Raw genomic sequence first — 23691 nt, 5'->3', positions numbered from 1 at the left:
AATTAGTCGTGTTTAGTAACTTTAATGAACATGTGATGTAATGAGTTGACTTTTGTCAATGTTTATGAATGTTATGGACATGTTTTGACATAAGGGCCTTTTCACTCTCTCTCTCTCTCTCTCTCTCTCTCTCTCTCTAGTGCAAAATGCTCAAGATGTAATGCATGCAGATAAACGCACTTAAGCATGCATTACGAATATATACATGCAAGCAAGAATATACGGCAAATTAATTAAGAATAATCTTGCAAATGCTATAAGAGAGGCTGTATATACGTGCAGCAACCTGTAAATCCAGCAACCTTTTTTTGTTTTTAAAACAAAATAACTAGTTATGTTATATACCAAAAGGTGCCATACCGAAATTGAAAAATATTGGAATGCAGCAAAACAAGGCAAAGCTCAACTTGAATGAGCAAAACTCACATAAAGTCAACCTGGTGCATTTATAATAAATGAAATGCAGCAAAACAAAGTATAACTCAACCTATAAAAAGCAAAACTCAACGCTAGCACAACCTCTAATAATCCCAAAAACATTCCACCAACAATTGTCACATACAACCACAATAGCGAAATAAATGTGCACAAAATACTTCAAGATTTCTATGATTTATATAATAATGATTTTTATACAAGTACTGCATTCGACTATCTGTACATTCTTTACAACCACAACCGCCAACAAAAAGGCTCCAGCATTTTACAAAATACTTCAAATAACCCATCAAAAATATAATAATGATTTTCATACACATTGAACACCCACAAATCTATACATTCTTTACAACCACGACCTTCAATAGAAATACTTCAAGAAACCCATAAACAATGCTTCACAAATTCTCATCATTGCCCGATGGTGTTTGTTGTGTGACAATACTATATTGGGTTCCAACAACAACATCTTCAACGTTAGCACCAACTTGGGGGGCTGAGACCTCAGCAACTTCAACTTGTTCGTCATCAAATATTTTTCTACAAGTCTAATTTCCACAATGTCAGAAAATACACATCTATTAGAAATGAAACAAACATCTATCCAACATATATACAATTAATAAAAAAAACCGAGTACCTGTTTCTTCTTTCTCTTGGTTGCGGCCTTCTCCAATAGTGAAAATTATGTTTATCGCTGCTTTCTATCCAATGCAATTCTATAAATCTCACCCCCCACTTCTCCCATCCCTTGGTAAGTAGAATTTTATGAACCTCAATAGATTCTACTTTAGTGAATCAATAGACAATCACCATGTAAATTTTCCATTAAAAAAAAAAAACTAGTATAAAGGAATCATAGTTTTGAAATGAATTATAATGGTCTGTTTTAATAGGTAGGAATCCCTGCACTACATGTTTATTCATAAATGTAGCTGAGAAATATAGATATTAGTTGTTCATAAATGTAGCTGGAGCAACAACAAAAAAATGATTACTCGTACATTTAAATTACATACATCATACATTTGAAAACTAGAATAAAAAAATAATTGACTTTTAATGCAATTTTCTCATACTTCATCAACTCTGTTACACAGCGCATCAAAAAAATAAAACACCTCGCAACGGCACTCATATGTGCAACCCAATTTGCTTTTAATGCAATTTCCACTCTTACACAAGACATATAAAAAAAAAAATTAACCTACACTAACACCAACCCTAAGTTCCAAGTTCACAAACAAATTAAGAAATGAAATCTATCAAATATACTGTGATTTTCGGGCAATAGTAGGAAAAAAAAAAACTAAAGCAAAGAAAAACCCAAACTTTATCTACTGTGATTTTCGGTGCTCTGTTTTCTTTGCAAGAGTTGACAGGGGGTAAACCATCAAATGAGAGCTCCACGTAGAATGGAACAAGCAGCACTGATCTGGAAGCGAGCTGAAGTTGAAAGAAAAACATAAAAACGAGATTGTAACACATAAGAAAAACGGAAATGGCTCAAAGATTATAAAAAAAAAAAAAAAAAAAAAAAAAAAAAGGCAAAAACCTGTGACGTTGAACGTGGAGCTGAAGACTCGTCGATGCAAGTTGATGTTGGCGATGGGTCCGTCGTGGATAGCTTCTCGTCGGCAGTCCCAGATGGTGGCGAAAGTGAAATGGCCTCTGTCGGAGGAAGAAGAGGCTGCTGGCTCTGTTGGCGGGAAGAAGAATGGAGGAAGAACGTGGGTGTAGGGGGAAAAATGAATTCGAAAGGGTATAATTTTAGGTTTAACTAAACGAGCGTTTAAAAAAAAAAAAAAAAAAAAAAAAACCAGATCACCTTTCGTGTGCCGTATGAGAAAAAGGGAAAGGTGTATAGAAGGACTCGTAGTAATTTATATGTGAATTAATTGTCACGGCTCAGACTGCATGCGTACGTGGCTACACTCGATCGACGGCATGCATTTACTTTAAGCTGTGCTGGTCATGCATTTTAACGTACACGTGGATATTCATGCATTGTGACATATGTTCTGGATTTATCATTCTGCCGTTTTTTCACTTAGCTTTTCCACTGCGTTCACATTTGTTATCAGATTGTATTTTTACTTTATTTCCACCGCTTCCGATTTACTATAAAACCAAATTTCGTTGTCTGATTTTGGTGTAAAAGTCTGCTGCTTGGCTTTCGGATTTCAGATTACACTCGGTATGCTTCTTGTTTGGTCTTATACTCTATTAATTATGAAATTTCCTTTGCTTTCATAAAATAGTTAATACTTATAGATGTGAAAAAAAAAAATAATGTATTTTATGATTACAGAAACGATTATTTACAGTTTAGCAATGAAAAAAAAAATTAATTACTTTATGATTACAGAAACAATTATTTACAGTTTAGCAAAATTATATCCTCAACTGATAACAAAATTACTTTCTTATTCATAACATACATATACATAGCTTAGAAGACATAAAAAATAAAAATCTAAAATTTAATTTCTTTACATAACATGCATATACATATGAAAACAAATTTAATTATTTTATGATTACAGAAACAATTATTTACAGTTTAGCAAAATCATATCGTGGACTCATAACAGCAGGACAAAATTACTTTCATATGTATAACATGCGTATACATAACATAGAACACATAAAAATTAAAATTTTAAAATTTAATTTCTTTACATAACATGCATATACATAGATAACATGTCAATTTATTTTGAAGATTAAAATTCTAAAATTTAATCCAAAACTCATTACATGTAATAGGTATGTCAAATATATGTGCGAAACAAAAAAATTTTTAAGCGTGAAAAAGGTTGCTATACGTAGATGTTGATCTTTACAAAACAGAACAAAAAAATCAAAAATTTTACAAGCACAACAGAAAATATATTTAAGATAAAAAAATTTCGCGAAATCAGACAAAATTTTCCCACTAATTTCTTCATTTACTTAGAAGCATGGAAAGAAAAAAAAAACAAAAGAAAGAGTAAAACAACAGCAAAACAGAGGCAGCAACATATACTTGTAGATCAGCGAATGACGCCACTCATATCTGAAGACGAAAAAATACCCAAAAAAAAACCTCAGTCGGATCTATTTCAGATCTATGGAAGCAAACCAAAAAATAAAAAATAAATAACCAGTCAGATCTGAACACGAGATCTTCAAATATGCGAAGATCTGTTCAAATGTATAGAGAAAAAAATGCAGAGATGAACCAACTTCAAACCAAAAACACAAAAGCATTCGGAAAAAAAAAAAAAAAAAACCTGCGGACCATGTCTTCATGAAGTTCCTCTTGTCGCTTCGAGCCTTGCGTTCGGGTGGAAATCCGACACAGGTTCATGAAATATATTCCACTGGCATGCAAGAAGAAAAAAATTACAACAAAAAAAGGGAAAAAAAAAATTCCACATTCGGTAGAAAATTAAAATTTCTTTGCATATCTTGTTTATTTGTTTAGAAGAAGGTAAGAAAATAAAGAAGAGTGCAGACGGAAAGGGAAGAAAGGAGAGAAGTAGAAGAAGAAAGGTGAGAAGAAGAAAGAGAGGGATAGAGACGGAGAGAGATTTCGGAAAGGGCGAAATGAGGGAAGGGATGTGATAAGGATGAATTTCTACGGCTGCTATTAGATTTAGGTTTTCTCCTTCTGAAAACGACGTCGTTCTAAATTGGGGATGGGTTGTTGCTTTCGGTGCAGGAAACGGCGCCGTGTTGGGTCATTCTTGCTGATAATTCGACTGGGTTTTAGGGCTATTTTTTTTTTTCCCTCAGATTTTAAGTGGGTAAGTGAACAAAAAAAAAATATATTCCACTACTACTAATAAAATTAGTCATATTATTTTCACTCATATAATTATAAAACTTCATGATATAAAAATATATACTCTATTATAATTTTTTTTACAGGTTTTCTGTTATTGTTCTTCATTTATTCTTATTTATTATTATTATATTATAATTAAAAACATTAAACAAATAATCTCTATAATGTCCATGACGCTGAGAGAAAAAAAATAGAAGGGAAAATTTTTTTGAAAAAATCTACATAACTTTCTACTGTTCACACAATCTTCACACACCACACTTTTTTTTAATTTTTATTATTTTTTCCTTTTATTAAATATTTATTATATGAATAATGAATAGAAGAATTAAATTATTTTAAAAAGAATAAACTCAAAAAAAATATTAAGAATTTTTTTTAAAAAAAAATGTAGTGTGTGAAGGTTAGGAGGTTGTGAAGCATTGCTAAAAAAATTTACCCCTACTTTTGTATTTATTTTCACTACTTGTCCCATTTACAACTTTAGATGTGAAAAATACATAGGTGTTAAAAATAATTTTCATCCCAAATTAATATATCAATTATCCATAAAATTATAATAATAAAAAAAAGTCTCCAAAATTTAAGATATATTGTCGCACTTACTTTTTGAAGAATAATATTTTCATAAATTTTACGTTTGTGTTTTAGATTTTAGAATATGCATATACTTAAATTTTATTACATCAATCATTTTATTACATATCATGTAAAAATTACAATAAAACAACTGAATATGAAAAAAATAAAAACATTTTATGTTATAGTGGCAAAAAAAATAGAGGCTTCACAATCAAGATAAACATTTCTTCTCATATTTTGGAGTTAAAAATTTTTACATTATAATTAGAATATATAAATTGCTAATATTAATAAATAATAATTTATTTACTATTTTTATATATCAATTTTATTTAGAAATGTATAGTGATCGCACATCAACTTCAATAGTCGGTTTTAAATCTGCAATAGAAAATTGTATAATTGTAAATGTATTTGTGAAAATTCTTATGTTATAGTTATAAATATTCTACAGATAATATATGTAATATTTTTTATGATCAATGAGAAAATATTAAAACATAAGCAAAACTATTCCATTTCATAATCATATATATTAGTATATATTTTATTATTACATAATTTTACAAAAAATTCTTATTTTTAAAAATATTTTTTATATTTTTGCAATTGGGCACACGTGCATTGCACGTGTTTGCCCTTTACTAGTATATATATATATATGGAGCCCAATTCATGCAAAAACAAACTACATCCCTATTGACAACAAATAAGGATATTAATAAACCTCTAACAACTTAATTAAAACGACACTACTCTAAAACAATCCTAAACGACATGACTGTACTAAAATCTAAACCAACTCTCATCAATTAATACTTGCCTAATTTTCTAAGAAAATGATGGAAAATACATAAAAAAAAAATTAAAAAAAAATAAAAGACTTAATCCTAGGGTTTGATATTAATCCCCCATCAATGAATCACATATGGCTTGACGTCCATACACTTCCGAGGGATTTCATAATTAGGATGATAATCATTATTGTAAATCAAACAACAATACTCATGAAGTGTGTCGAAAGGTTTACCCATCTCACAAGATATGCCTATGTGACGTGCCAGACTGCAACAAGTCTTGCTTTTATCCTTGTTACCCCAACATTTTTTGACGGATTTCTCAGAAGTGTTGCCCTCCCCACAGCCTAACCATTGTCCCCAGAGACCACTAGCATCAAGCACCAACAATGGTTCTGGAGGATCAACACACAACGGTGTCTGTGGAGGAGGAGGGCTTGGCGGTGGAGAAGCTGGTGGAGATTGTTGTCCTGGAGGGGCAATAAGTGGCTTGACAATCATACACTTTCCAATGGGAACAACATGCAGATCTTTATAATTCATACAGCAAAACTTAGTGACGGTGTCCAAAGACTTTCCCGTATCACAATAAATGCCTATATAACGTGTCACAATACAACTAGTACTATTATTTGGGAAGTCCCAGTCTTTACGGGCGGAAGCCACGGCTGCGTTATCCTTCCCACAACCTTTCCAGGTTCCCCAGAGACCAGTGGCATCCGGCATCGGCAACGGTTCTGGTGGATAAACCTGCAAGCGTTGCTAGGGTGTCTGATCGCTTGAAGGTACTGGAGGTGAAGTGCTTGATGAAGAAAAAGAAGGAGAAGGAGGAGGCGGGGTTGGCGTTGGAGAAGGTGGACTTGAAGGTAGTACTGGAGGAGGAGTAATTGATGAAGAAGGAGGAGGCGGGGTTGACCTCGGAGAAGGTGGACTTGGTGGCAATACTGAAGGTGGATTTGGTGAAGTGTGTTGCTTCCCACATCTATTCTTAATCAACTGAAACGAACACTCTAGGTGTTCAAAACTTCTCGATTTAGAAACACATGTACGATCGAAATTGTCAATAATCTTGCAACATTCTGGATCGACGGGGACTTGGGGATTAAAGGTCCTAACAGCACAACCTAGAACGGAGTGATACTTAAAGATGCATCTAGCAACCCAGTTATCATCCCTACATATCACTGCGAGTGGGCAAATCAAGAAGATCAATACTATGGCCGCGAATAGCACCAAACCGTTCTTCATGCTGCTGGCTGCTAAAGCTTAAAACTAGCCAGTTTTTTAATAGAATTAGAAAGAGTGATACTTTGGTGTTGTTAGACTGGTTTATAAGAAGATCGGAGGAGAAAGTTCAATTGGACTGGATTTCCTTGATCCGCAGGGAGTAGAAAGATCAGATCATGTTTGTTGTCAAATAATAATAATAATAAAATAAAAAAAAACTCAGGTAGATCATGTGAAGATGAAAGATTACTATTACGATCGAACAAATATCTCTTGTAGATAACATTGAATCTAAGTCCAACTGATCCCAAGTTCAAAGTCCCAGGAGATAAAGTAGGAGTGATCAGTTCGTCTTTTATACTTAGCAGTTAATTATATTTGTATATAATGGAAAATGATACTTTCAAACAACCAGGTTTATAGACTGATAATTATAATGTATAGTACTTGTGATAGGCGTTTATAAAAACTCATAAAATTTATTAGTTTTGTACAGAGAAAATATATATATTAAAGTGAATTTTTATTTAAAATTATATTATTTTATAGTTAAAAAAATAAAGAAAAAACATATTATTTGAATTTTCTCTTATACATTTTTTATACAATCAAATTCCTTATTTTTTTTTTCATGTCAATATCCTCAAATAATTCTTATATTTCTGTTCTCTTTTTTATTTTTAGAAACAGCTTGTTGCGATTGATCAAAAACAAGGATAATAATAAATTTATAATTTATTAACGACAAAATTGGTTAGATTTAAAGGTGATAACCTTCATTTAAAAATCTCCTCTCTTTCACATGAGTTATCTTAAAATCCAAAGTGCTAATAAACAGACTTCCTTCCTAATTAACTATATATAGACTCCAATGCAGTGCAGAGTCCTATACATTCATGTCGACCATATCCGGAAAATTCAATATTAAAACTAATCAAAGATTATACTCGGCATTAGAATATTAGATCTTGACTAGAGAGAGAGAGAGAGAGAGAGATGACTCCCGGTTTTTGAGAGCTCCATGATCGAGTCATTTAGAACATAATATGAAAGTCTAATGCACTATATATAGAACATATATCAGAAAATCAACAAAAGCATTAGAATATTATATTATAATATGACCATACTTGGAATATATTGATAATATTTTAGTGTGCATATAATATGGTATTATCACTTATTTTTTATTATATTTAATTTATTGTATAAATCTGCATTCAGTATCAATTAATATATATATAGTTTACTTATTATATTAATTTCATGCATAATGCATGATTCGGTATTATAAGATTTTTCAAACGAAGGAATACTAATGATATTCATTTCATTTTGATCTTTTAGTACTTAAAATCCCAAACAAGATCTAGAAATGATAGAATATTTCTAAAAGAAATTCTCTTTAATTTTCCCATTTCATTCCCTTTAATTCCCAAACAATCCATAAGAAAAATAATTAATATGGATATTAATTAGAAGAATGGATCTAATATAAAGTGATCAGCTAATTCCACATAGGAATTAAGTAATTTATATATGTATGCATGATTAATGCTGCAATCCTTTGAATTTCTATATATGCATGCACTTATATAAAGATTTGGTTTTTTTCTTTTATTCTTTTTCATCTTTGTTTTATTTAATAAATAAAATTCTTTTATACGTTCTTTCTTTGATTATTAGTAACAACAAGTTCATGATCATCTGCCGCCCGGGATGCCCATTTTAATTCTTAAGTACAATCATCAATATTCAGCTTTCCTAGCTTTGCAATGGATCGATATATCGACGTTTCCTTCGACCATGCATGCATATATCTATCTTCTATTATATAAGTGCCTATCAAACGGCTGTAGACGGAAATTCTTGTTTTCCGTTAAGTGCCTATCCAATGGCGTTAAGTCCACGTTAAAGCAGCAAATCGCGTTCATTTTGATCCCAGTCGAAAATGGGCTCTCTCAAACCAGACCACATCTCTCTCTAGAACCTCGCTCCGAAACGCTCTAAAACTCGCTCCTCCGAATCCAGCTAGGGGGAAGGGAAGCTTCGGCTCCTTCCTCTTCCTCTCCTCGCCGGCCCTTCGTCTCCGCTGGTTTGGTTTGATTTTATTTGTTTTTTTTAGGTTTTTGGCCGAATAAAGGGGGTAGCCGTTGAAGTTGATTTTTTTGCTTGTCTGATGTGCATGTTTTTATCTTCAGGTTTGTGGTGTTCGTCTCCATTTTCGTGGGGGTCCAGATCTTACAAACAGATGTGCCTCCAAAACAAGAACAGTGATAGATCTCCCAAAAGGTGGGGTTTTTTTTTAACTTTTTCAGTATGTTTTGAGGTTTTATAGAATGCTTGGATCCGTTAATGTAGATCTAACTTCAAAAAAAGCTTTTCCATATCTCTCAGTTTTTGTACACTCTCGGAAACCCTAGCGTCGACCCGGTCAAAATTTCCAAATTTATTCCAAAGCTATCATCCTATTCAAAGAATCTGGGTTGCAAAAACCCTAAATGGGCCTTTTTTTTTTGCTCAGATGTGCAGTCTCGGCTAAAAACTGCATTCTTGGTCCTATTGTCTTCATCTCTTTAATTTCTATCATCTCTCTCTCTATCTCTCTCACCTTTTCTTCCTTTTTTTTTCTACGTTTTCCTTGTTCTGGTAGTTTTTTTAAATGCTTTTAGTTCTTTAGTTTTTCTGTTTTGTTTATGCTTTGTACATACACATCGGAGTAGATGTAAATTTTTTTTGAAGTTGGTCTATCTTTAAATTTTATTTTTTGTTTCTGTTTTCTGTTTTTGCTTTCCTTTTATCTGTGCTTTCATTTTTTTCTTCTTTCATCCTTTGTGTAGGTAAATGAGAAGTGGATTTTTTTTTTCCTGATATTGCCAAAAATTTTATTTTACATTGATTCTATTCTTCTTTGTTTTTGCTTTTTTTTTGTTTGCTGTGTCTTTTTCTGTTTTCTTTTTGTGTCTTTGAAGATATTGTCTCCAGATTTTTTTTTTTTTTTGAGACTATAACTACCTTGGCAAGGTACAATGCTTATTTGTGTGCTGTATCATATATTTTAATACAACACATTATCTTACCTACTTAACTGAGAAATTTGGCATAGTTTACACAGTTTTTCTTGAGTATGATCTGATATGCTTGACGTGGGTAGGGAGAGGAAAGTATATCATATTCGCAGCCAGAGAATGGTTTTCCCAATTCATTTTCTCTCTTCTTGGAGAAGGAAATTGATGAACTTCTTCAACCTTCAGTTCAGGGATCTGTTTATATGTTTTAAGGCAAATCTAAGTGAGTAACTTATGATCAAATGTTTTTTACATTTTATTTATGTTTTCTATTTTTGTGTTGAGTGGCACTTCCAACCTGCATAAGGATGGATGATGCATGAGGTCACGTGCATTTCCATTGGTGTTTCAATTAATTGAAAAAAGAGAAGAACTTCTTGTGTTTAGCTCTTTTGTTTCCTTTCCTTTCTTTTATTTTCTTTTATAAATAAATTTCAGCAATTGAAAGTTAAATAGACCCTTGCTCTGGTAGCTGCTTTCTTTGTCTGCATGAAATTATCATAAGAAAATATTTCCATGCTTAAATGTGGATTTTGATACTAGCAAAACCTTCCTTTTTTCCCATGCGTTTATATGATCAAATACATCTGCTTTGACCTTTTACATCCTTAAGGCATAACAACTTTGGATATTCAAAATGAAAGTGAACCCATTTTGCTATTGTTTGCATTAAAAAAGAAAAACATTATTTTTCTTTTTCAATTATTTGAGAAAACGTCACCTTTTCTGCTCAAGAATTACCTTTTGGAATTTCTCATGCAAGATATTTTCTTTAATTGTTATCTTCACAATTGTTATGGCATAAATTTCTTTTGGAGTAGAATATGAGATTTTGGTAGTTTGGTAGCAGTACATCTTATTCATCTTTTTTTCAGATTGTCATGGGGATGATTTGCAGGATGGAGATGGACCTATATGAGACAGTTCTGGAGATGAGTTGAATGATTGTCTTGAGAAGTACGTTCATGCTTAATCCTCTACGTTACGCACATATTTAATATAAGTAACTGCTCTGCCTATGAATCTAATATAGAAAGCCATTATGCTCATATTTTTTTTCCATCTCTTCTCTAGCTGTTGCAAAGGCCTTAAGACGTGCTGCTGAGGGAAAGGCTTCTGCTCAAGCTGAGGCAGCATGGAATATGCTGGAGTTTAAAGGTTTTTCTAATGTTGAACAATAGCAGCATTAATTTATGTATACTTTTTATGTTATTTTAAGTATGTGGAAGAACGGGTCTTTAATAGTAGGAAATATAAATTGACCTCAACTTAAATAAGCCTAATCCCGAATACTTTGGAGATGGTTATTGCTATCCTTTTCCATGATTTAGTTCTTCTATTCAAGGCCAGGCAGTTCTTTGGTACATACTTCCACCATGACCCTACAGCTCCACAGAAACTTTTTTTTGAACTCTTTCTTTTCTTTGTAAATAGTTTACTAATACTATATCACTTCCTCTCTGTCATAGATATTGGTCTTCATTGTACTTTCATCATAGTTTGCTTTATTTATTTATACTTTCGTCATATTATAGTACTTGTTACTTATAATATATATTTGCATGACTTCAACCAAATTAAGTTCGATCATAGCTTTAAAATAATTAATGGTGATTAATTAATGGAAGGATTACTTAGCCCCTTTTCTGCAAAAAGTCAAAGACGTATGCATGCCAGATCCATTTGCTTTAATTTGGTCTTACTAAATGAAATTTTGATTGATTATTGATCTTGGTTGAACTTGATAGCTCTGCCATCTTATGAAACTTGAGCCTGATCAGTTACTAACCATTTAGTCTTGTAGTTTCGTTGTTTCAGTTTAGTGGTGTTGAGTTTATGATGCTTATTTAATTAATTTTGATTCACAAGTGGTCTGTGCAGCAATCCGGTGATTCCTTTAATTACATTGGAGCTTAGTAGGAAGGGCAAATAACTATATATTGTGGCAAGTGAATACGTATTTTCTATTCCTGTGAGAGCTTATCAAACATTTACATCTATTAGAGTTTTTACTTTGTAGGTGTGATACATTGATGCTAGGAATGGGGATCTTAATATTTAATCATGTAAATGAAAATTTTAGATTTACTATTTGTAGTTGCATGTGTGCATCTTAATGTGTAATTGTTTCTTCTGTGGACCTTCGCTTCTTTTTCTTCTTCTTTTTTCTTTGTAAAGAAACCTGCACAATCATAATATGATTGTGAAGCATTTGTCAAAGGGTTCAAGAGTTTGAAACTCCATGAAAAATAATTTATAAACTGTGTATTAGTTGACTATGATACATAAAAATGAAAATGTCGGACCAAAACTTTTTCTAGGTTTTTGTGTTTATAAAATCCACACCCCCCCCTCCCCCAAAAAAAAAAAAAAACAAATTGAAGGATGTCCTGTTTCTTTTTTTCCCCTTGATGAATGATGGTGAGGCTAAAAACAACATTATTTTGGTTTCATCTTTAGTTCCTGCATGGTTATTCATGTGAGTTAATACCATCCAGATTTGGTAAAAAAATAAAGAGTAAAAGCACGACTGGCAAGACAAAAGAATCTAAGAAAAAGAGTTGGTTTTCGGTACTACAGTTGATAATGCTTTTTCCCCTTTATCTAGATCACTTGTAACTTTATCATGCAGTGATGGATGTAATTATCTGTTTCAAACTACACTTACAATTTCCTTTATATATGCTAATATATTTTATGTATATAACTAGAATTAAGTGCACGTGTCTTATTGCTGGATAATTTTTGTTGATATATTGTTTTTACAATTCTTAACTCTTTCATTGTTATGATCTAAAATTTTGACAGGCTGATGTTTCATGGAGATCTTGTGAACTTGATTTCTTACCTCTTGCCATGATTTTGTTGGAAGTTGGGACTCACATCTTTAACCTTCTTGTACTGTTATGACATTTGCAGAAACTTGGACGAAGTTCAGATCGTGAAGTTTTGTATTGGAGAAGCCACTTTAAAGCATGTTGTTATGATTATTATTATTGTTAATCTGCGTGCTCTTGTAGGACTCTTTCTGTGCTGGTTTCTTATTACTTTCTAGAGAATGCCTGTTTTTCCATTTTTCTTTCTTTCTATCAGCTATTTGAACTTTTTGCAGTATTATGTCACTGCTTTTTTTGGTTAACATTTTCATTTGACTTTTTGGGTTCCTAAGTTTTTATGGCTTGCTCAATTCAATTGCGGAGTGATAGTGATTCAAGCACAATCAGGATGATGAGGATCATGATAACTCTGATCATGAGTCACGTCCACCAGGTCCATGTTCATACAAGTGTCTAATTGCTATTAATGTTGGAAAAGCAAAGGGTGGTCTATAGGAGGCGTTAAAAGTTGAATTCAACATGTATTTGATTGAATTGAATGATATTTTATTTTGAATTAATATTTTTATATTTTGCACTATGCTTTAAATTACTAAATGAAATTAATCAATTTTATAAAATATATATTATTTTTTACAAATAATCATTTCATAAAACTAGACAAACGTGCTTTGCACGTAGCTCTCACCTAGTATATATATATATGCATGCATGCATGCATGAGTGGGCACATAGAAAATGGTCGAGTGGATTGATGAAGGCTATATATCACCTTTACATTAATCTGACTCGTTTTGTTACTACATTAATTATTAGCCATGCATGGTAGTGTGTAATGCTATATACAGTTGTGGAGTGCGCAAGCATCATGCAATTATTTTGAAAAAGAGTTAAGTCTACTATTAAAAAATTATTTTTTTTCATGTAGATCCCGTATTTCCTCACTTTTTTTAGGGGTTGCGTGACGTTTACGCACTCTACGACTGTAAATATCATTTCTATATATATATATATTGACTATATGATATATGTTAATTGAAGCATACGTAATTCCAATATTAATCATATATAAATAATAATAGCAAAAACTCAAAAATATTAATGATAATAATAAAAATAAAACTCCAATATATATAATGTGGAAATTAAAGAGCATGCATGCAGTAGTCTCATATCGATGATGATCACTAAATTATCGAGCTCACGCATTAATGGCAAAAAAGAACATCTTCGTTGAAAACAAAGAAAGATCATAAAAACTAAGAATTAAGGAATTAAACAGTACAAGAAACTTACCTAGCTAATCGATCGACATGAATTAATTTATTTTAACCAGAATGATCGAGCTGGTAATCATCTTATTCTTCAGAGATTTTAGGATCATCAATCCATGCCACTTGTAGATAATGCAAGCTGGATCAGGACTTCATGTTCATGGGGAAGGCGGAGCTGGTGTTGCAGATGGAGGCTTTGCAGCAAATTGAGAACAATGGTCCTTGAGCCATGGATGGTGCAAGAAATGATCACCCTCGCGAGCATGTTGGCCATGGCAATCCTCAGAAACCAGCTGGTTGAAGGCAGTGCAACAAGTCTGGCCTAAATTAGTGAAGTTAATTAATGATAAAATTGCCCGAATAATATCGGCCACACATGGCTCTATCTTTGAGACAGCAGTCAAGCATTTCCCAACTTCGTCTGTAGGACGTTGGGGGTCCGGGTGATCATGATCATCATGATGATTGAGAACATCAAAATCCCGTGCATAAGCACAAGGCAAGTTTTGAATAATGACTGTGACTGAGCAAATAACGAAGAAGAACACAGCTAAATATATAATTTCTTCATGATTCTGGTTGAAGGTGATCACCGGTTTTCTAGCTAGATGAACAAGCTGAGATGACAAATTAATAAATTAGCTTCGCATGTAGGCTAGCTGCAGGGACTATATATATATATATAGGCCAAAACATCAGACTTGCTCTTAATTAATCTAGCTAGTAGTTATTTGTTTGTTATGATCTCAAATCTTTTCCTCTATCTTTTTGTGATTTTCTGTTAAGAGATTATTATATCATGAGCTTTTTGCTACTCATCATCCCCACACACTCATACATTATATATATTTTTTATTCTTCTTAAAGTAATTAAATTTTTCTACTTATCATTTATATATCACATATTTAGTAAGAGAAAAAAAAAATATAATGTGTAAAGATGATGAATAGAATTTTTCTTATTATATATAGTGGACTGCTAAGGCCACCGAGAGGGGCCACAAGAGTTTCTATGCATGGAGAAATGTAAAATACACTTTTTTTATTTTGTATGTTTTTTTAAACATGTTTTAAATCACTTGAAATATTTAAAAAAAAATCACAAACTCATACTTCTTTAATCATTAAGTTTACAAAAATCATATATATAAATACATATAATATTATACAGGGTTGAAACGATCAACTTGCTCTTCAATTTGTGTGTTATGAGCTGATCAAATCTTTTCATCTCTCTCTGTGATTTTCTGTTTATCATATTTGTAAATCCAAGACTCCAAATCACGAGTCGCGCCACTACAACATATTGTAGTTTTTGCGACGGACAAAACCGTCATAAAAATAAACCAAACTGTCACAAAATTAGTGTTAAAAATCGTCCACGTATTGACAGAACAACTGCATCACAAAATATATATATATTGTGTCGGTTTATTGTTCAATTGTCACAAAAAATATTTTTTGTGACGATTTGAATTAAAATACAACTCAAATTTTATTCAATAAGATATGAACATTTTTAATATCTAATTTGGCAGAAAGAACAGCTAGCACATACAGCAACTTTAAATCCCTCGGGTGCTCATCAGTTCCACTGATTAGAGATTTGAAACAGAAAATGGAAACTGGACATAGAGCATCTAGATCTAAAAGATTCAAGGGGCCCAGTATTGTTAAGTATAAGAGTGGAAAACCTAATAATAGGAGCAGCAATTGATCTAAATACAAAGATGATAAGCAGAATAACTAAAAAATCATTGATTATGAAGTAACTACTAACTTCAGCTAACTAATTGTCCAGTAACTATTTGTGGATTTGCGAAACACACACCTCGCCTCTAAATTCTCTCAATCAATCGAGGAAACGTTGTCAAACCCATCAACAAAACGACAGAAAGATAAGGAAAAGATGAACCCAAACATCATCATTTGATGAGCATTGGTTGGCATGGAATATGAATCCAGGGGAAATAATCCTATCGAGCAGCAACAAATAGAAATGAAAAGGACTTGAAATCAGTCAAAACAACCAAAGTTGGTAAATTTAGCCAGAAAGTTTATAAAACCGTCTTGTGACAGAATAAACAAATGGCCTTTATTGCAAACTTGGGAGTGTTCTTCCGAACACCACATATCTGTCTGGGAAAACCTACCAAATACGCATAAATATGTAAACCAGATAAGTAAACATTTCAAAAGTAATATTTACAGATAGGTGAGATCAATAACACATGCAACCAGATAAGTGAAGATTCAACTTTCTCGAGTAGTAAAACTTATCATGGAATGTAAGTTTCAACAACCAATATTATTTTGACAGAACCACAGTATAATTAACTGACCTCACTCAGAATGAGTAAATTAATGCCGGGTCTACTAGACTTCTCTCTTCCATAAGGAAAGAAATGTGTACAAAAACACACCACAATTCTTCTCATTACCATTTCAACTACGTACCACAGATGCATGGCAATGCATAGTTGGAATAAAATTAGCACATTCATTACGATAGAAACTCTAAATGTAGGCAATCTAATCATAGTACTAAGACCCAGGTGCTAATAGATTGGTGGTATGAGAATAGTGATCTTGATCCAAGGATTAGATACCCTTTATCTGCTGAAGGAAAATGTCTGGTAAGTGATGATTACATAGCCAAGAGCCTATCCTTGATCACAATAAAGAAATGCATACAAGGAGGTGAAAAATGATGTTTGACAAGCAACGCCGTGACTAAAGCACTTGAAATCGCTGATAGTTATTGCTACCTAACCCTTGATGAGCTCTGACACAGGCCAGCAAGTATGGATTACATTGTGAGCTCTGAAACTACAGCTAAGCAATTCTGCAAGGCCGTAAAGGATATTACAAGTCTAGGGGTGTGATGCGTTCATTCCCAAAGCTCTAAGAACAGCATTCACCTAGGAAGTTCATCACATTCATATTTGTGAAAATGAACCAGGTGACTAAACATGAATGCAAACATAAAGCAATCAATAGGTCACTGCATCAAATCATATTGGAAAAAAGGAATGTTGGCCATGCTTGGACAATGATGAATAATCAATTTTAAACAAAAAACATCAGAGTCAAACTACCACTGCAAATGATAATCAATTCACAAGGATATCAATAAGTTAACTGAGGAATGAAAATCGTGTAAAAGTAAAGGTGGAAGAATTAGGCCCAAAAACAATCAGATCAAGAATAATGGGTGACAGGCCAAACATAGTCCTAGATTAAAAAAATAATAATAATAAGTAAATCAAAGAAATTATGTGCATTTAAAGTTGTTACAGTTATTTTCAGTATCTTGTTGGAGGTGCTTTTCAACAAAAGTTTCAATTTAGAATTTTTTTAAAAGTGGATTTTCAGATTTTTTAGGATACTTAAAACCACTTTTTATAAATTTACCAAGCATGCTATTTTTTCTTCAAAAGAGCTTTGAAGCTATTGAAAGTACATACTTTTCATGCTTTCAAACTCAACCAAACGGGCACTACAACCATCAAAGATCACAATCACAACCTCCAAGAGGAAGTAAAATGTTTCACAAGAAGATTGCATAAAGGTAAAGATAGGCCAGCCATTAGTTAGTTTACTTGGGCGTACCATACTCACGTCAAATAAACTATACTTTACTCAAGGACAAACAACCATTAGTTTAGGCATACTTTACTCAATCCAACCCAATAAAAATTTGACCCAACTAAAGCATACCATACTAGACTCAGCTCCACGAGATAAACCATTACCAGTATTAGTCTTCGCCTTTTTTATCCACTATGAGGTCATTTAACCCCGAAGTCTTTAAAGATTTGATACAGAGGAGCAAGCTTGGAGCCCACCAAGTCTTTATAGACACTTCTGGATTTCAGAAATGGCATGAGTCATCTCTAGCAAACATAAATAATCAAGCCCGAGGATTTAATGCAAACCAGAGCTTCGAAAGTGATCATCATCTAAGTACTACCCATACAGTCCACTTCCAGAATTTTGGAAGAAGCAGCAGTGCAATGTAAGCGAGTCGATTTTGGAAGCAGTGAAGGAACTAGCAATAGAATCATGTTACCAAGTAAGGAGTAAACTTGAAGGGTTTTGTCCTCATCCCCATTCAAATCTTATCTTTTTTCAGATGAGTTGTCAAACTATAACAATCCTACTGCCTACATATAATCGCAACCTAAAAATTTTATCCAACAAAAATACTCTATCAATATGCAAACAAATAAATACCCACAAATCCAATCAGTAGGAACATAAATGTCATTAATCGCATATGCAAGCATCACATCGGCAACCACCCGAACAAGAAATCAACATCCAAAAACTAAAACTCACTATGGTAGCTTCCCGGACCGAAAAATCGCGAATTTGGACTTCTCCGAGTACGAATAGTTGATCCCATGGTCCTTGAGAAACTCCTCGAGTAATTTCTTGGCGTCCTCGGGATTTTCACTCTCACACTCAATCTCATACAGAGTCCCAAACCCAAAATCAGTCTCGTCCACCTCCAATTTCAGTCCCTTCCACTCGTACACTTGCCTCACGTTCCCAAATCCTCCCAGCCCCACAAACCCCAACGCCCCAAACTCCTCCCTCGCCCTCCTCACAACCCTAGACTCCACGGCGCTCAGCTTCGCCGGCTCGGCCGCGCAATCGCGCCCGATAGACGGGTCCAGGTCCTCCTCGTCCTCCTCCACGCGGCTCACGCCGTCGACGAGGATGGCTCTGGCTTTGAGAGTGACGACTCAGCGGGGGTCCTTGTCGGAGAATCTGAGCCTGAGGACGGCTCTGAGAGCCGAGAGCTCAGCGGCGGAGCCGTCGAAGAAGTGGTTCTCCTGGCGGTGAGCCTTGACGTGGAACGGGGCCAAAATATTGGTAACGCGGCGGTGGGCCCCCGCGTCTGGAAGCCGAAGTTTAACCTCGACCTCCATGAATCAGCTGGTTGGATTCCCCAAAAATCCCAAAAGAAGAAGAAAGAGATAGTAACAACTTATAGGGTTGTATATGACGTATAGGTTAGTTTTGTTTGTTTCTTGAGAGAAGAGGCGGATACGGAGGGGGATGGATGAGTCTTTGGCGTGGCTGTCGAGTTGCTGGCGGCGGAGGTGGCGGCGATGCGTTTGCGGGCCTGGTCGAGTTCTTCTCTGTCTTCGTCAGGCTTTGCTTGGCTTTCTCCTCAGCATCTCTAATTTTCTGGCATTTCTGCTTACTAAGGTTTCGTTCGATCATCAACTACTCTCAACTCATCTCAATTTATTATTATAATTTTTTAAAATTTTAACACTAAATATAATAAAAAATTTAATTTTTTTAAACTTTTAAATAATAATAATATTAAAAAAATAATATTTTAACAATATTTTATCATCTCAACTCAACTCAACTTAACTTACTTCAACATCCAAACTCAACCTAAATGAGCGACCGCTAGTTAATTTTTTTTTTAATATTTTTTAATAGAATAATTTTTGGCATCAGCCACTGTTTACATCAGCCGATCGCACACCTTACGTGTCCATTTCACAATTGTGTTTCCCTCCCTCAGACAATTCACATTTGAAATCACTTTCTTCCTCTTCCCCCGGGTCGCCCCAGCTCTCCTCCCCTCCCCGTTTCTTTTTGTTCCTCCCCTCCCCCGGTCGCCCCCTACCCCCACCACCCGCGTCGACATCCTCTCCCCCACCCCTACCCTGCGTTGCCATCCTCTCCCTCTCCCCCCACCCCCACCCCCACCCCCACCCCCGTGTGCATCTCCCCCTGCTCTCCTCCCTCCTCGTTTCTTTTGTTCCTCTCCTCCACCCCCGCGTCTCCCCCCCTCAGTTTCCTCCTTGAGGTGGCCTTGATTCCATCAGCTTGGGTCTTCTATAGAGTTGGCTTGCGGTGACTTTACAAGTGGCTACTGATGCAATCATGGTGACACGGAGGAACATTGTCAATGACTTAGCACCATGCGGCGTACGGTGGTGCAAGGGCTGGACATGAGTTTTTAATGTGAGGTTGCGTTGTTTCTGGTTGTCGAGACAAAGGAATTATGGGAGGGATCTTCCCATGCGATTGCTCAATAGGGACAGAAACTATTTCCGTAAGAGACCTTAGAGCATTAGTATTGGTTTATGCATATCCATATGCAAAATTATCTCTTTTACATATTCACTTTGACATTCAAACAAAATTCTCACATTAGCTTATGCATATTTGAGACGAAATAATAATAAAATCAATTTTATTATTATAACTTTTATTATTGTTATATTATTATAACATTGGCTTATGCATATTTTATTATTGTTATTTGAGACGAAATAACAAAATTCTCACATTGGCTTATTATTTTATTATTATAACTTTTTTGCTAAAATCAATTTTTTTATATATATTTTACAATTAACATCCACTACATACATTTGACATTAATAATACAAATCTAATAATAAAAAATATAATTTTTTAATAATAGTATATTAAAAATATAATAAAATGAAAAAAAAAATATATAATATATTATAATAATAAAATGAATGTGCAAGTGAATGTTTGTTTTGTTGTTGAAGGAGGGAGAAAATGAAAGGATTGTGTGAGAGAGAGTGGGAGGAGGGATAAATAATTATTTAAATATGATTTGTAGGGTGAATAGTAGTTATCCAAATTTGGATAAGCACTATTCATAGGTAGTTAAATATTTGGATATGTATAAGCCAATGTAGAAGATTTTAGGGTCATATTATGTAAATATGACTTTGTATATGCATATACATAGACTAATACTAATGCTCTTAGTTGCCGCCACCCGAGATTTTCACCTAACTCACAAGCTCGGCGAAGGTGGCTTTGGACCCGTATACAAGGTATGATTAAATTCAGCTGTAATTTGGGTTTCCAAAGAAGTTTAAACTTTAAACTCTGTATGGTTTCTGAGAAAGTTTAAGATGTAAGATTAGATATACAGTTCTATCTTAGCTTGTTCCCCCCTCGTCCTGCTGGAAACATAAATATCCAGATTTTAATGTAATGGGAAATGATTTAATGATGTGCCTGTTTTCTCAATTTTTTGGTATTTTCTCATTTTTTTTTTGAAATAGAACAGAGCGTTAGAGGACGAAAATGCCTCATCCTCTATAATCTTTGCAAATTACGTTCTGGGAGTTGCCGGGTGTGTAAAAAGTTGTACGTCTTTTGGGAAATAATAGTGAAGGAGATAAAGATTAATGAGACAAGGAATGAAACTAACTTGGTCGGTGAATTAGGAACAACTTAATCATATTGGTATACAACGGAAAAATGAGATTTTAGAAAATAGAGGAGGTTTCTGAAAATTTGTGGGAATAATTTAGAACATAAGTACAACCACTAATATTATACAAATGAACATTACCAATTTAGAAGATAGTATAGAATCATTGATATCATGTACATCATATGTATATGTTTAATAGTTAAGCCACTTGCCTGAGAGTAGCATTTCTATAGTGTTAAATTATTAAATTTGCAGAAGCATATTTTTCCACGCTTGAGTTTACATTCCAAATGATAATAATTTACCAAGCTTTCTCATGTTTTGGGCTAGACCTTTGGATCCCAAGGGAGAGAGCTTCTTTGTTATCAAAGTAACCTACTAACCTCAAAGGGCAATTGAAACTTCTTCTAAGTTTTGGGATGCTTTTGGTAATAGGGGAAGTTGATTGATGAGAGAGAGATCGCGGTGAAAAAGCTCTCACACAGCTCAAACCAAGGGGAGAAAGTGTTTAAAAATGAGGCTAAGTTGTTGGCACGCGTTCAGCATCGGAATGTTGTGAATTTGTTGGGGTATTGTGTCCATATGGTGGAGAAGCTACACGTTTATGAGTAGGTCTCCAATAAGAGCCTAGACTAACTTCTATTCAGCAAGTTCTCTGTGACTCTCTGCTACTTTCCTTTATTAACATTCTTCTTCTTGTTTTCTCTCATGTGCACTCACTTATTAGGAGATTTTTATTTAAAAGTGAAATGAAACTGAAAGAGGCCTTATGTTTAGGTTCTAAGTTCATAGCTAATAACAACAGTTATAGTAGTAGTTTGTAGTTCTCCCCATTATATTTCTCTATTTGCTAGCCATGTGTAGTTCATGTTGGGGAATTTTTTCTTTGCTTTATTCTTTGACCATCTGTTGCCTGCACTATGTTAATCTAAATAACAGCAACTGAGTTTTGAAACAGATAATTTTTTTTTCCTCTAGTTCACGGGATTATTGGTTGATTATTTTGGATAGATTATTTTGGAAACTCATCCGTATTAAAATGACTTAGAATTAAAAGAATGCTGAATTGTTTTTAGTATGTCTATGCACATTCTAAGTTGGGCTGGAGGCCAAGTTTAGAATTTCCCAGTTGACAGTTGGGCAACAAGTAGAATTTGATGCAACAACCTTTAGACACGATCATAATCAGACAAGCTCAAATGTGGAAGACCTCTGTCAGAGATATTGTAATGTACCACAAGAGGTCCATCCGATAAAAGTTAGAATGAAATGTAAATGGGAAGACATTTGGATTAAAATCATCCACTAATAATTGTAGCTGTTTTGTGGTAGAAATAATTCTTTCGAATCTTCTTTTCTCTATGATAGGCCATTTTGTCATGCCATCTCTCCCAACAGCATTCAATTTAGCCTTAGTAGCTGTGCCCCTAAAATTAAACTCCTGTTAGTTATGAAGCCTTTAGCTTGATCATTTATGATTCAAATGTTTTTTTAACAGGTTTATGGGTCGACAATGTCGGGGACAAATAGCCATGCTTTTCTTTAATAGACCTGTTGGTACTTAAAAATCTCCATTAACTGTGACATCTTTTCTTTAGATATAAAAATTACATTTGAAGGTAATTTCACAATACTTCCGTTCATGAAGTAATAGCAAAGGTGAAATATACCGATAATATATATATATATATATATATGGCTATCTATGATTTGATTTGAGATTGTCAGTCCTCCTTGATTTCTGGTGTGTTTCTTTTGGAAGAGATGATGGCCTGCCATATCTTCATTTCCTGGGTTTGAGCAGCAGCATGCTAGCAAGAAGAACTTGCAAATGAAGACTTAATTATAAGTGCATGCTTAGCCAATGATATTGTACTTCTCAAGTTGCGACCTTTATAATGACCTTTAAATGAAAAGTTGTGTAATGAAAACAACTTAGCTCAAGATTGGTTTCCTTACTTTTCAATGAAATCTGTATATTCATATTGGTAACATTATGTTTATTGTATATTGGATCTATGTTGCAAAATTGCACAGAAATTATGATACAAGAACGATGCCTCATCTTGCCAAATTCCCTCATCTCATTCACATGAAATAAACTTATACAGATATCAGTGCATGCTTAGTCTCCAACAGGTATAAATTAAAATTGTACAAGAACTAATTAATACATAGCAAATGAAAATTTGGTCTTGTCGTCCATTCCAATCTTGTCAAAATCCTTCATCTGAAAGAAGTGACACAAAGCCATTCAAAACTTAATTCCTTCTACGAATGTCTAAATTAGTTACATTTATATGGACCAAACTGTAAATTCAACATCAACATGGCTTTTTTAGTGCACAGTTGTGTAGCTTTTTCTTTGCATTTTTTTGTTTTCTCAGAGTGCACTT

At 33.8% G+C, this 23691-nt stretch overlaps 2 long non-coding RNA genes and 1 pseudogene across 11 annotated transcripts; 1 reads left to right on the top strand and 2 right to left on the bottom strand.

The window, feature by feature from the left end:
- Positions 1 to 593: 593 nt before the first annotated feature.
- Positions 594 to 4039, bottom strand: LOC109005312. 6 transcript variants are annotated; one of them, XR_004802607.1, is made up of 4 exons: positions 3722 to 4039; positions 1994 to 2131; positions 1079 to 1884; positions 594 to 986 (listed from the first exon to the last, which is right to left on the bottom strand). It is a non-coding gene; the product is annotated as an uncharacterized LOC109005312 (long non-coding RNA). The 6 variants fall into 6 exon arrangements; XR_004802604.1 differs by having other exon boundaries at positions 3714 to 3895; XR_004802605.1 differs by having other exon boundaries at positions 594 to 1884.
- A 4764-nt stretch (positions 4040 to 8803) lies between these two features.
- LOC108983172 lies at positions 8804 to 13134 on the top strand. Of its 5 annotated transcripts, none has more exons than XR_004802599.1 (5): positions 8804 to 8971; positions 9078 to 9168; positions 10820 to 10901; positions 11019 to 11102; positions 11826 to 13134. It is a non-coding gene; the product is annotated as an uncharacterized LOC108983172 (long non-coding RNA). The 5 variants fall into 5 exon arrangements; XR_004802600.1 differs by having other exon boundaries at positions 11814 to 13134; XR_004802601.1 differs by having other exon boundaries at positions 11019 to 11916; positions 12864 to 13134.
- Positions 13135 to 18266: 5132 nt separating this feature from the next.
- On the bottom strand, positions 18267 to 19104 carry LOC109015262 (annotated as a pseudogene).
- Positions 19105 to 23691: the final 4587 nt, after the last annotated feature.

This window comes from Juglans regia, chromosome 10 (assembly GCF_001411555.2).
Source record: "Juglans regia cultivar Chandler chromosome 10, Walnut 2.0, whole genome shotgun sequence".
Lineage (NCBI taxonomy): Eukaryota > Viridiplantae > Streptophyta > Magnoliopsida > Fagales > Juglandaceae > Juglans > Juglans regia.
The sequence above is the reverse complement of the archived record's forward strand: the minus strand, read 5'-3'. Positions and strand labels throughout refer to the sequence as shown.